The sequence below is a fragment of the Macaca mulatta genome, chromosome 10, assembly GCF_049350105.2.
Source record: "Macaca mulatta isolate MMU2019108-1 chromosome 10, T2T-MMU8v2.0, whole genome shotgun sequence".
NCBI lineage: Eukaryota > Metazoa > Chordata > Mammalia > Primates > Cercopithecidae > Macaca > Macaca mulatta.
This window is the reverse complement of record NC_133415.1, coordinates 62,278,453-62,291,101: the sequence shown is the minus strand read 5'-3', so window position 1 is coordinate 62,291,101 and position 12,649 is coordinate 62,278,453.

Here is a 12,649-nt window from a genome sequence, read left to right as displayed (position 1 = left end):
ACCTAGCGTTACGCTTGAACTGACCCTTTCACCCACATATCTAACTAACCAAGTATTACGTTAAAACTTTCTCCTCAGGCCCAGAAAGATGCCCTTCACATTGTGGAGAGTCATTTATAGTATTTTGGAAAACAAGGCTAAAACATGAATTTGTTTTTTCCTTAGGAAGATTTAAGTTCCCTGAGGTGAAGAACAAATTCATTTATTAAAATGTGCTTGTAGGAGTTGAACTGTTGAATTGTTGAAAGATGTGTTGAAGCCTCAACCCCCATTACCTGGGAATGTGATTTTATTTGGAGACAGGATCTTCGCAGATGCAACTAATTTAAGATGAAGTCATTAATGTGGGCCCTAATCCAGTATAACTGGTGTCCTTATAAGAAGAGGAAAATGCCATGTGGAGATAGACACACTGGGAGGATACTGTGTCACAACAGGGCAGAGGTTGGAGTTGATGCAGCTACAAGCCACAGAATGTCAAGGACTGACAGCTACCCTCAGATTCTGGGAAGAGGCAAGGAAGGGTTCTGTCCCGAGTCTCAGAGGGAGCCTGGCTCTCCTCACACCTTGGTTTTGGGCTTTTGTTGTTGTTTTTATGAATGGCAACCCTGGGAAACTAAGGCAGTACACAAGATTTTAATGCCAAATAATTCCTATTTTTAATAATAATTTTAAGAATAAAGGGAAAACATTTATTCTCAATATCTTAGGTAAAGGCAAGCCCCTCAAAGACAGTTTCTATGTCTTATTTATTTTTGCACTCATGTAGTTCACAGAACTGTGCCTGGCATACATTGGACCCTCAATAATTGCTGGCTGAACAAATAAGGAGAGAACCATGTGGAAGAGTTGAGTCAAATCCCAATTGAGGGAGGTTAGAACCTGAACCTACACAATGCTGAAATAATCATCTTTGTAGGGGAAATGTCTGTCACCTTAATTTTGGGGATTGTATGACTGTCACATAATGTTTTCAGAGGTAAAACACAGGAGAACTGAGTCACGTGAAATTTTATACTATGACTTTCATTTTAAATATAGATCCAGGCAGCGCCAGCAACATTTTAATAAGGGTTCATGCTCTTGAAATTTTAGTTTTAATCAGAATTTGAGCCAAAGCTCTGGGAACAGTTGAGGAACCCAAGATAAAGGTCTTTGAGCAAATCACCCACTCACCCCTATTTTAAAGGGCCACTCTGCCAATTAATTTGATTCCTAGACAGTATAAGTTTAGACACATTTTGCCTTTGGTTTCAACTTACTGTATCAATAATTCCTAGTTACATAAATATGCAAGAATGAGCAAATGAATATCCTTGATTTTCTCAGCTACTGTGGATGCTAGATGTGTTCAGGCACTCACACACACAATTTTTTTTTGAATTACAGAGCTTTTAAAGTATTTTCTCTTCTGTAACTTTTTTTTAAATTTTGAAAGAATTCTAGACTTAGAGAAAAGTTGCAAAAATGATACAAGGACTCTTCACCAAGATTCCCCAGATTTCTATTTATGTCTAAATCCTTCAGTGAAAATTTCCAAAAGACAAGGACATTTCCTACAAACCACAGCACGATTATTAAAATCAGAAATTAACATTCATATGATGCTATTATCCAACTGATAGACTTTCTTCAAATTTCATCAATTGTTTCCTTCGTCTGGGCCAGGAGCCAGTCCGGGATCACACATGGCATTTAATTTGTGTCTGTTTAGCTTCCTTTCATCTGGAACAGTTCCTTAACCATTGTTTTCATAACCTTGAGACTTTTGAGCACAGGTTATTTTGTAGAATGTTCCTCACTTGTTTTATGTTTTTATGACTTTTTTTTTTTTTTAAATGATGAGATGCAGGTTTGGGATTTCTGGCAAGAAAGTCACAAAAATGATGCTGTGATCATTGCAGTTTCTTCTATCTTGAGGCCCATGGTGCCCAGTTGTTCCGTGACTGGTACACATTGTTATGGGCTGAGTCATGTCCCCTAAAATTCAGATGTTGAAGCCCTAACCCCTAGTTTCTCAGAATGTGGTAGTATTTGGGGACAAGTTCTTTAAAGAGGTGATTCAGTTAAAACGAAGTCATTAGGGTGAGCCCTAATCCAACATGATTGGTGTTTTCATATGAAGAGGAAATCTGCTGGGTGCGGTGGCTTGTGCCTGTAACTAGCACTTTGGGAGGCCGAGGTAGGTGGATCACTTGAGGTCAGGAGTTTGAGACCAGCCTGACCAACATGGTGAAACCCCTGTCTCTACTAAAAATACAAAAATTACCTGGGTGCGGGGCACACCTCTGTAGTTTCAGCTACTTGGGAGGCCAAGGCATGAGAATTGCTTGAACCTGGGAGGCAGAGATTGCAGTGAGCTGAGATTGCACCACTGCACTCCAGCATGGGTGACAGAGTGAAAGTGTCCCCCACCCCTGAAAAAAAGAGAAAATTTGGACAGACATGTACAAATGGAGGACGCTATGAAGACTCAGGGAGAGAGTGGCTGTCTGCAAGCCAAGAAGAGAGGTCTGGAAGAACAGTCCCTTCCCTCATGGCCCCCAGAAGGAAACAGCCCTCCTGATGCCTCGATCTTGAACTTCCAGCCTCCAGAAGTATGGGAAAATAAGTTTCTGTGATTTAAGCCACCCAGTCTGTGGTACTGTGGTAGCCCTTGCAAACTAACACACATGTTAATGTTGATAGGTTGATTACTTGGTTAGATGGTATCCTCAATTCCATTTATTGTAAAATTACTATTTTTTTCTTTGCGAGTGATAAGTGTGTTCTGGGGAGAGAGTGAGACAACAGATCTCCTGTTCTCCATCATGCCTTCAGGCCACACAGTTCAACATCCACTGATGATTCTGGTTTTTTTTCCCCTCTGTGGGGCTTTGCTTTACATTTCTTTCTTTCTTTCTTTCTTTTTTTCTTTCTTTCTTTCTTTCTTTCTTTCTTTCTTTCTTTCTTTCTTTCTTTCTTTCTTTCTTTCTATTTCAGTAGGTTTTGGGAAAACAGGTGGTGTTTGGTTACATGAATATCTTCTTTAGTGGTGATTTCTGAGATTTTGGTGCCCCCATCACCTGAGCAATGTACACTGTACCAAATGTATAGTCTTTTATCCCTCATCCCACCCTTTCCCCTGTGTCCCCAAAGTCCATCATATCATTCTTATGCCTTTACATCCTCATAGCTTAGCTCCCACTTATAAGTGAGAACATACGATGTTTGGTTTTCCATTCCTGGGTTACTTCACTTAGAATAATGGTCTCCAGCTCTATCCAGGTTGTTGCAAATGCCATTATTTCATTCCTTTTTATGATTGACTAGTATTCCACATTTTATATATATGTATACACACACACACATATACATATATTCACTCATTGATTGATGGGCATTTGGGCTAGTTCCATATTTTTGCAATTGCAAATTGTGCTGCTCTAAACATGCGTGTGTAAGTATCTTTTTCATATAATAACTTCTTTTCCTCTGGGTAGATACCCAGGAGTGGGATTGCTGGATCAAATGGTAGATCTACTTTTAGTTCTTTAAAGAATCTCCACACTGTTTTCCTTAGTGGTTGTATCAGGTTACATTCCCACCAATGGTGTAAAAGTGTTCCCTTTTCACCACATCCATGCCATCATCTATTATTTTTTGATTTTTGATTAGGGCCATTCTTGCAGGAGTAAGGTGTTGTCTCATTGTGGTTGTGATTTGCATTTCCCAGATAATTAGTGATGTTGAGCATTTTTTCGTATGTTTGTTGGCCGTTTGTATATCTTCTTTTGAGAATTGTCTATTCATGTCCTTAGCCTGCTCTCTGATGGGATTGTTTTTTTTTTTTTTTTTCTTGCCAATTTGTTTGAGTTCTTCTAGATTCTGGATATTTGTCCTTTGTCAGATGAATAAATTGCAAAGATTTTCTCCCACTCTGTGGGTTGTGTGTTTACTCTGCTGATTATTTCTTTTGCTGTGCAAAAGCTTTTTAGCTTAATTAAGTCCCATCTATTAAGCTTTGCTTGTGTTGCATTTGCTTTTGAGTTCTTGGGCATGAAGTCTTTGCCTAAGCCAATGTCTAGAATGGGTTTTCCAATGTTATCTTCTAAATTTTTTATGGTTTCATGTCTCAGATATGTCTTTGATCCATCTTGAATTGATTTTTATATAAGGTGAGAGATGAAGATTCAGTTTCATTCTTCTATGTGTGGCTTGCTAATTTCCCAGCACCATTTGTTGAATAGGGTGTCCTTTATGTTTATGTTTGTTTATGTTTGTCCTTTATGTTTATGTTTGTTTATGTTTGTCCTTTATGTTTATGTTTGTTGAATAGGGTGTCCTTTAGTTTATGTTTTAATTTTCTTTGTTTAAGATCAGTTGACTGTAGGTATTTGGGCTTATTCTTGGTTCTCTATTCTGTTCCGTTGCTCTATATGCCTGTTTTTATACCAGTACCATGCTGTTTTGGTGAGTATGGCCTTATAGTGTAGTTTGAAGACAGGTAATGTAAAGCTTCCCAATTTGTTCTTTTTGCTTAGTCTTGCTTTGGCTATGCAGGCTCTTTCTTGGTTCCATATGAATTTTAGGATTTTTTTTTTCTAGTTTTGTGAAGAATGATGGTGGTATAATATTTTGATGGGAATTCCACTGAATTTGTAGATTGCTTTTGGCAGTGTGGTCATTTTCACAATATTGATTCTACCCATCCATGAGAATGGGATGTGTTTCCATTTGTTTGTGTCATTGATGATTTCTTTCAGTAGTGTTTTGTAGTTTTCCTTGCAGGGGTCTTTCACCTCCTTGGTTAAGTATATTCCTAAGTGTTTTATTTTATTTGCAGCTATGTAAAAAGGGGTTGAGTTCTGGATTTTATTCTCAGCTTTGTTGCTGTTGTTGTATGGCAGGGCTACTGATTTGTGTACATTCAGTTTGTATCCTGAAACTTTGCTGAATTTATTTACTAGTTCTAGGAGTTTTTTGGATGAGTCTTTAGGGTTTTCTAGGTATGCAATCATGTCATCAGCAAACAGTGACTGTTTGGCGCCCTCTTTACTGATTTAAATGCCCTTTATTTCTTTCTCTTGTCTGATTGCTCTGGCTAGGACTTCCAGTACTATACTGAGTAGAAGTGGTGAAAGTGGGCATCCTTGTCTTGTTCCAGTTGTTAGTGGGAATGCTTTCAAATTTTCCCTGTTCGGTATAATGTTGGCTGTGGGTTTGTCATAGATGGCTTTTATTACCTTAAGGTATGTCCCTTCTATGCCAAGTTTGCTGAGAGTTTTAATCATAAAGGGACACTGGATTTTATCAAATAATTTTTCTATTGAGATTTTCTGGTCTATTGAGATGATCATATGATTTTTGTTTTAAATTTTGTTTATGTGATATATCACATTAATTGACTTGTGGATGTTAATCCATCCCTGCATTGCCTAATATGAAACCCACTTGATCATGGTGGATTATCTTTTTGATATGCTATTGGATTTGGTTAGCTAATATTTTGTTGAGGATTTTGCATCTATGTTAATCAGGGATATTGTTCTGTAGTTTTCTTTTTTGTTACATCCTTTCCTGGTTTTGTTATTAGGGTGATGCTGGTTTCACAGGAGGGTTTAGAAAAGATTCCCTCTTTCTCAATCTTTTGGAATAGGGCCAATAGGATTAGAACCAATTCTTTGAATGTCTGCTAGAATTCAGCTGTTAATCCATCTAGCCTTGGACTTTATTTCGTTGGTAACTTTGTAATTACCATTTCAATCTCACTGCTTGTTATTGGTCTGTTTAGAGTTTCTGTTTCTTCCTGGTTTAATCTAGGTAGGTTGTATATTTCTGGGAATTTATCCATCTCCTGTAGGTTTTCTAGTTTATGTGTGTAAAGGTGTTCATAGTAGCCTTGGATGATCTTTTGTATTTCTGTGGTGTCGGTTGGAATATCTCTCATTTCATTTCTAATTGAGCTTATTTGGATCTTCTCTCTTCTTTTCTTGGTGAATCTCACTAATGGTCTATCAATTTTATTATCTTTTCAAAGAACCAGCTTAATGTTTCACTTATCTCTTGTATTTTTTTGGTTTCAATTTCATTTAGTTCTGCTCTGATCTTTGTTATTCCTTTTCTTCTTCTGAGTCTGGGTTTGGTTTGCTCTGGTTTCTCTAGCTCCTTGAGGAGTGACCTTAGATTATCTATTTGTGCTCTTTCAGACTTTTAAATATAGGCATTTAATCCTGTGAACTTTCCTCTTAGTACACCTTTGCTGTATCCCAAAGGATTTGATGTGTCATGTCACTATTATCATTCAGTTCAAAGAGTTTTTAAACTTCCATCTTGATTTCATTGTTGACCCAAAGATCATTCAGGAGCAGGTTATTTAATTTCCATGTATTTGCATGGTTTTGAGTGTTCCTTTTTGAGTTGATTTCCAATTTTATTCCACTGTGGTCTAAGAGAGTACTTGCTATTATTTCAGTTTTCTTAAATTTGTCGAGATTTGTTTTGTGGCCTATCATATGGTCTATCTTGGAGAATGTTCCATGTGCCGATGAATAGAATGTATATTCTGCAGTTGTTGGGTAGAATGTTCTGTAAATATATGTTAAGACCATTTGTTCTAGGGTATAGTTTAAGTCCATTGTTTCTTTGTTGACTTTTTGTCTTGATGACCTGTCTAGTGCTATCAGTTGAGTGTTGAAGTCCTCCACTATTAATGTGTTGCTGTCTGTCTCATTTCTTAGGTCTAGTAGTAACTGTTTTATAAATTTCAAAGATCCAGTTTTAGGTGCATATGTATTTAGCATTGTGATATTTTCCTCTTGGACTAGTCTTTTTATCATTATATAATGTTCCTCTTTGTCTCTTTTAACTGCTGCTGCTTTAAAGTTTGTTTTGTCTGATATAAGAATAGCTACTCCTGCTCACTTTTGGTGTCTATTTGCATGGAATATCTTTTTCCATTCCTTTACCTTAAGTTTATGTGAATCCTTATGTGTCAGATTAGCCTCTTGAAGACAGAAGACATGGTTGGTGAATTCTTACCCATTCTGCCATTCTGTGTCTTTTAAGTGGAGCATTTAAGCCATTTACATTCATCATTAGTTTTGAGATATGAGGTGCTATTCTATTCATCATGCTATTGGTTGCCTGCCTGAAAACCTTCATTTTTTGTTTTTTCATTGTGTTGTTGTTTTACAGGTCCTGTGGGATTTATGCTTCAGGACATTCTATTTGGTGTATTTTGAGTATTTGTTTCAAGATTTAGAGGTCCTTTAAGCAGTTCTTGTGGTGCTGGCTTGGTAATGGCAAGTTTTCTCAGCATTTGTTTGTCTTTTCAAGACTGTATCTTTCCTTCATTTATGCAGCTTAGTTTCACCAGATACAAAGTTCTTGGCAGGTAATTTTTTTTTTAAGGAGGGCAAAGATAGGACCCTAATCTCTTCTAGCTTGTAGAGTTTCTGCTGAGAAAATCTGCTGTTAATCTGATAGGTTTTCCTTTATAGGTTACCTGATGCTTTTGCCTCACAGCTCTTAAGATTTTTTCCTTTGTCTTGACTTAAGATAACCTGATGACTATATGCCTAGGTGATAAATTTTTTTTTTTTTTTGTGACGAATTTTCTGGGTGCTCTTTGAGCTTCTTGTGTTTGGATGTTTAGATCTCTAGCAAGGCCAGGGAAGTTTTCCTCCATTATTTCCTCAGATATGTTTTCCAAAATTTTTATTTCTCTTTTGCCTTGAAACACCAATTATTCTTAGGTTTGGTGGTTTAACATAATCCCAATTTCTTGGAGGCTTTGTTCTTTTTTTATTCTTTTTTTTTGTGCCATTGTTGGGTTAACTTGAAAGCCTTGTCTTTGAGCTCTGAAATTCTTTCTTCTACTTGTTTGATTCTATTGCTGAGACTTACCAGTGCATTTTGCAATTCTCTAAGTGTGTCCTTACTTTCCAGAAGTTGTGTTTGATTTTTATTTATACTATCACTGAAGATTTTCCCATTCATATCCTGTATAATTTTTTTTTAATTTGTTTAAGTTGGACTTCACCTTCCTTTTGTGCTTTCTTGATTGGCTTAATAGTAAACCTCTTGAATTCTTTTTCTGGCAGTTCAGAAATTTCATCTTGTTTTGGATCCATTGCTGGTGAGCTACTGTGATATTTTGGGGGGGATGTTAAAGAACCTTGTTTTTTCATGTTGCCAGAATTGGGTTTTTTTGGTTCCCTCTCATTTGGGTAGACTATGTCAGAGAGAAGATCTGGGACTCAAGAGCTGCTATTCAGATTCTTTCTGTCCCACAGGGTGCTCCCTTGATGTAGTGCTCTCCACCTTTCCCTAGAGATGTGGCTTCCTGAGAGTTGAAATGCAGTGATTGTTATTTCTCTTCTGGATCTAGCCACTCAACAGAGCTACTGGGCTCTGGGCTTGTAATGGGTAGTGTCTGCAAAGAGTCCTGTGATGTAATGTGTCTTCAGTTCTCTCAGCTGTGGATAACAGCACCTGCTGTGGTGGAGGCAGCAGGGAAGTGAAGTGAACTCAGTGAGGGTTCTTGGTTGTATTTTTGTTTAGTGCACTGGTTTTGTGCTGGTTGGCCTCCAGCCAGGAGGTGGCACTTGCAAGAGTGCATCAGCTGCAGTAATATAGGGAGGATCAGGTGGTGGGTGGTAGAGCTCCCAAGAGAATATGTCCTTTGGCTACCAGGGCAGGTGAGGAAGACCATCAGGTGGGGCAGAGTTAGGTGTATCTGAGCTCAGCCTCTCCTTGGGCAGGGCTTACTGCAGCTGCTGAGGGGGATGGCGATGTGGAAGCCAATGGAGTTATGTTTCCAGGAGGATTATGGCCAGGCCGTCTCTGCTGTGTCATACAGGTTACCAGGGAAGTGGGAGAAAGCCAGCTGCCACAGGCCTCCCCCAGCTCCCATGCAGCCCAAAAGGCTAATCTCTCTCCCAGCATGCCTCCCTCTCCCCGCCACACCCCAACAGCACTGAGTTTTCTTCTAGGCAGCCAGTGAGCAGGGCTGTGAACTTGCCCCATGCTACAAGCCTCCCAGCTGAGAAAGCAAGCCGACTCACAGTTCCTCAGCTGTGCCACAGAGCCTGCAGGGGCAATTCACCTCCTTCAAAGGGATTCTCTTAGCTTTCCTGGTATGTTCCTGCAGTAGTTCTTGGAGCAAGAGTTCACAATGTGGGTCTCTGCATGCGGCTCTGTCTGTCTGAGTGGGGGCTGCAGCTTAGACCTGCCTCCAGTCAGCCATTTCCCCCAACTGATGATTCTTGTTTGAAACAATGATTATTGTGATGGCAGCCAAACATATTTTTAAAGTAAACTATTTTATTAAAGTAAAGCATATACAGAAAAGTGTACAAATTAGAAGTTCACATCTTGATTAATTTTCAGATGGTGAACACATCCATGTGGCCTCTGACTTGCTCAAGAAGAGAATAATATCTGCACCCAGAAACTTCTTTTTGTCCCTCTCAGTCTCCATATCCCACTTTCCCTCAATGCTAACTGCTTTCATGATTTCTTATCCCAAATAAATATTAATTTTTCCTAATTTGTCCTAATTTCCATTAGTGGAATAATTCATTATGGATTATTTTTGTGTATGTTTTTTTTTCAGTTAGCATTCCTTTTATGACTGTATAGTATTCCATTGTGTAGAATATATCACTGTTTATTCTAATGGGGATATATATTTGGGTGGTTTCCAGATTGGGGCTGGTATGCATAAAGCTACTGTGAATATTTTAAAAGTATTTTTGTTGGCATGTTTTTGTTTCTCTTCAATAAATATCTAGGAGTGGGATTTCTGGGTCATAGAGTGTGTATATGCTTCTAGAAACTACCAAACACTTTTCCAAAATTGTTGACTTCAACATACTCGTCCCAGCAGCAGTGAGTTACTCCAGTTACTCCAGATGCTCACCCACACTAAGAATGTTTTTTGTTTTTCATTATGTCTATTCTAGTGGGTGTATAGTGGTATCACATATTGGTGTAAATCGTATTTTTTTGATGACTAATTATGCAAATGTTTTATTGACTTGCTGGACATTTGTATACTTTCTTTTGTAAATCGTCTGCATATATGTATGCATACAGTCCCAGAGAGAAGATCTGGGACTCAAGAGCTGCTATTCAGAATCTTCTGTCCCACAGGTGTTCCCTTGATATAGTGCTCTCCCCCTTTCCCTAGAGATGTGGCTTCCTGAGAGCTGAACTCCACCTCACTCTGCTTCATGTACCCCCTGGATTTCCCAGAACCTCCTGGGAGCCGACTTTGGGAAATCAGGCACAGTGCATGAGTTCAAAGACCTGGGAGCCTGGCTGGTGAGGATCACAAAGTCCAATGGACCCAGGGCCTGCCAGGGCCTCAGCATCTCATGCAAGGCATCCTCATCTACCCAAAAGCCTCCTTCCCCTAGTAGAATATAGCTGAGGGCATGCTCCCCAGCCCCAAGAACATGCACACTCAGTGTTCTCTGTATGCATACATATATGCAGAAGATTTAGAAAAATATTTTGGGGGATAGAGATAGAGAGAAAGAAAAAGAGGCAGAGTCTTGCTCTGCCACCCAGGCTGGAGTGCAGTGGCATGATCACAACTCATAACTCACTGCAACCTGGACCTCCTGGGCTCAAGCAATCCTCCAGTCTCAGCCTCCCAAGTAGCTGGGACTACAGGTGTGCACCACCGTGCCTGACTAACTTTTGTAATTTTTGTTGAGATGGAGTTTCACCATGTTGCCCAGGCTGGCCTCAAACTCCTGGGCTCAAGTGATCTGCCTGCCTTGGCCTCTCAAACTACTGGGATTACAGGCATGAACCATCCTGCAAGGCCCTTTTGCTTATATTTTAATTGGGTTGTTTGCCACCTGTTTATTGGGTTTTAAGACTATATTTCCTGTATTGGTTTCCTAGAAATATCGCTTTTAATTTAATTTTTAAGTGGTTGCTCTGTGGCTAACAATATGCATCCTTCAATTATCAAAGCTTACTTAAAGTCAGCCTTGTACCATTTCCCAGTTTGTACTTCACACCTGGTCTGAAATGTCTCACTTCCTACTTTACAAATGTAATAACATTGCAAGAGTAAACTCCCTTGAACCTGTTCCCCTGACATATACTTCAATATACATTGTAAGTCTCACCTTACAATGTTATATTTTTCTCTGTATAATCAGTTGTGTTTTAAGACAATTATGAGAAGGAAAGAAACTCCATGTTATTTTATATTTTCCTACTCACTTATCATTTCTCATGCTTTTCCTTCTTTCCTGTAGATAGACATTCCTATCTGGAATCAATTGCCTTTGGCCTGAGAAACATTCTTTACTATTTGTTGTAGTACAGATCTGCTGGTGATTTTTTTTTCAGTTTTTATTTTCCATGAAAATGTATTTACCCTCATTTTTTGAGGTTCTCAGTGTTCTCTTTTTATTGTTTTGCAGCAGAATGACCACATAGAACATAATTGCAAATATTTGGCAGTGCAAATGAGGAGCTAGTGCTTAAGTACAAATGGGACACATGTTTCTTTTGTCTTACATAAATACTTATACACAACTCAGATCCTACAAACAGCTAGATGCTAGGTCTGAGCAGCAGAGAAAATGCCTGTGGGCCTGCAAGGACATCATGATTCCTTCCCCCAGTGATCAATTCATAGAATTGATCATGGTCATTGATTGTGATGCTGATGGTCGAACGTGATCACAACGCACCCCTTTTCCAGAGCCTTCCCCCTCTCCACAGACATGTCTGGCCAGGACAGACAATTGGAGTTTCTTGAAGGTTAGTGGTCTTCAGCTGTTGAGTACTCACCGTGATTCTGTTGTTTCCCATTTCTGTGGAGGAGACAAATGCACTTCACGACTTTCTTCAACTCCTCTTACAGGACCAGCACCAAGTGCCCCCGACACCTCCAAGGACATTGGACCTCGCCCTTGAAGAAGGCTTTGCCCTTTTCATCTTTAAGGATCTTCCTCCAACAATCTAGGGTCCCCGTATACCTGATGTGGGCTCATTTGAACTTCATGTGGGAGGATAGGAGATCGTGTTGGCCATGGCCCTCATAGTCTTTGCAGTAACTCAGCTTGCCAGGATGTGCATGTTCTTGGGGCTGGGGAGCATGCCCTCAGCTGTATCCTACTAGTGGAAGGAGGCTGCTGGGTAGATGATGATGCCTTGCATGAGATGCTGAGGCCCTGGCAGGCCCTGGGTCCGTTGGACTTGGTGATCCTCACCAGCCAGGCTCCCAGGTCTTTGAACTCGTGCACTGTGCCTGATTTCCCAAAGTCGGCTCCCAGGAGGTTCTGGGAAATCCAGGGGGTACATGAAGCAGAGTGAGGTGGTGCCAGCCATGCCACCCAAGGCCAAGTGGCCAGCAAAGCACTGCCAGAACTGCATGCACTTGTCTTCACCCCCAGGAAGAACTGCTTGTACTTATCCTTGAAGGCAAAGTTAAGGGCTTGCATGGGAAGTAATGGATGGCACTGGCAAGGTTGCCCTTCTAGGAGGACAGCCCCATGCTCCTTGGAGATGCAGAGGATGCAGTCCATCCACCACGTTTTGTGCTACTTTTGGGCTGTCATCTGCTACTGGCATGTTGCACCTGCAGCAGCAGCAGCTTGACCTGCTGGATCTGAGTCACGGCCATCTGGGAGTCCTT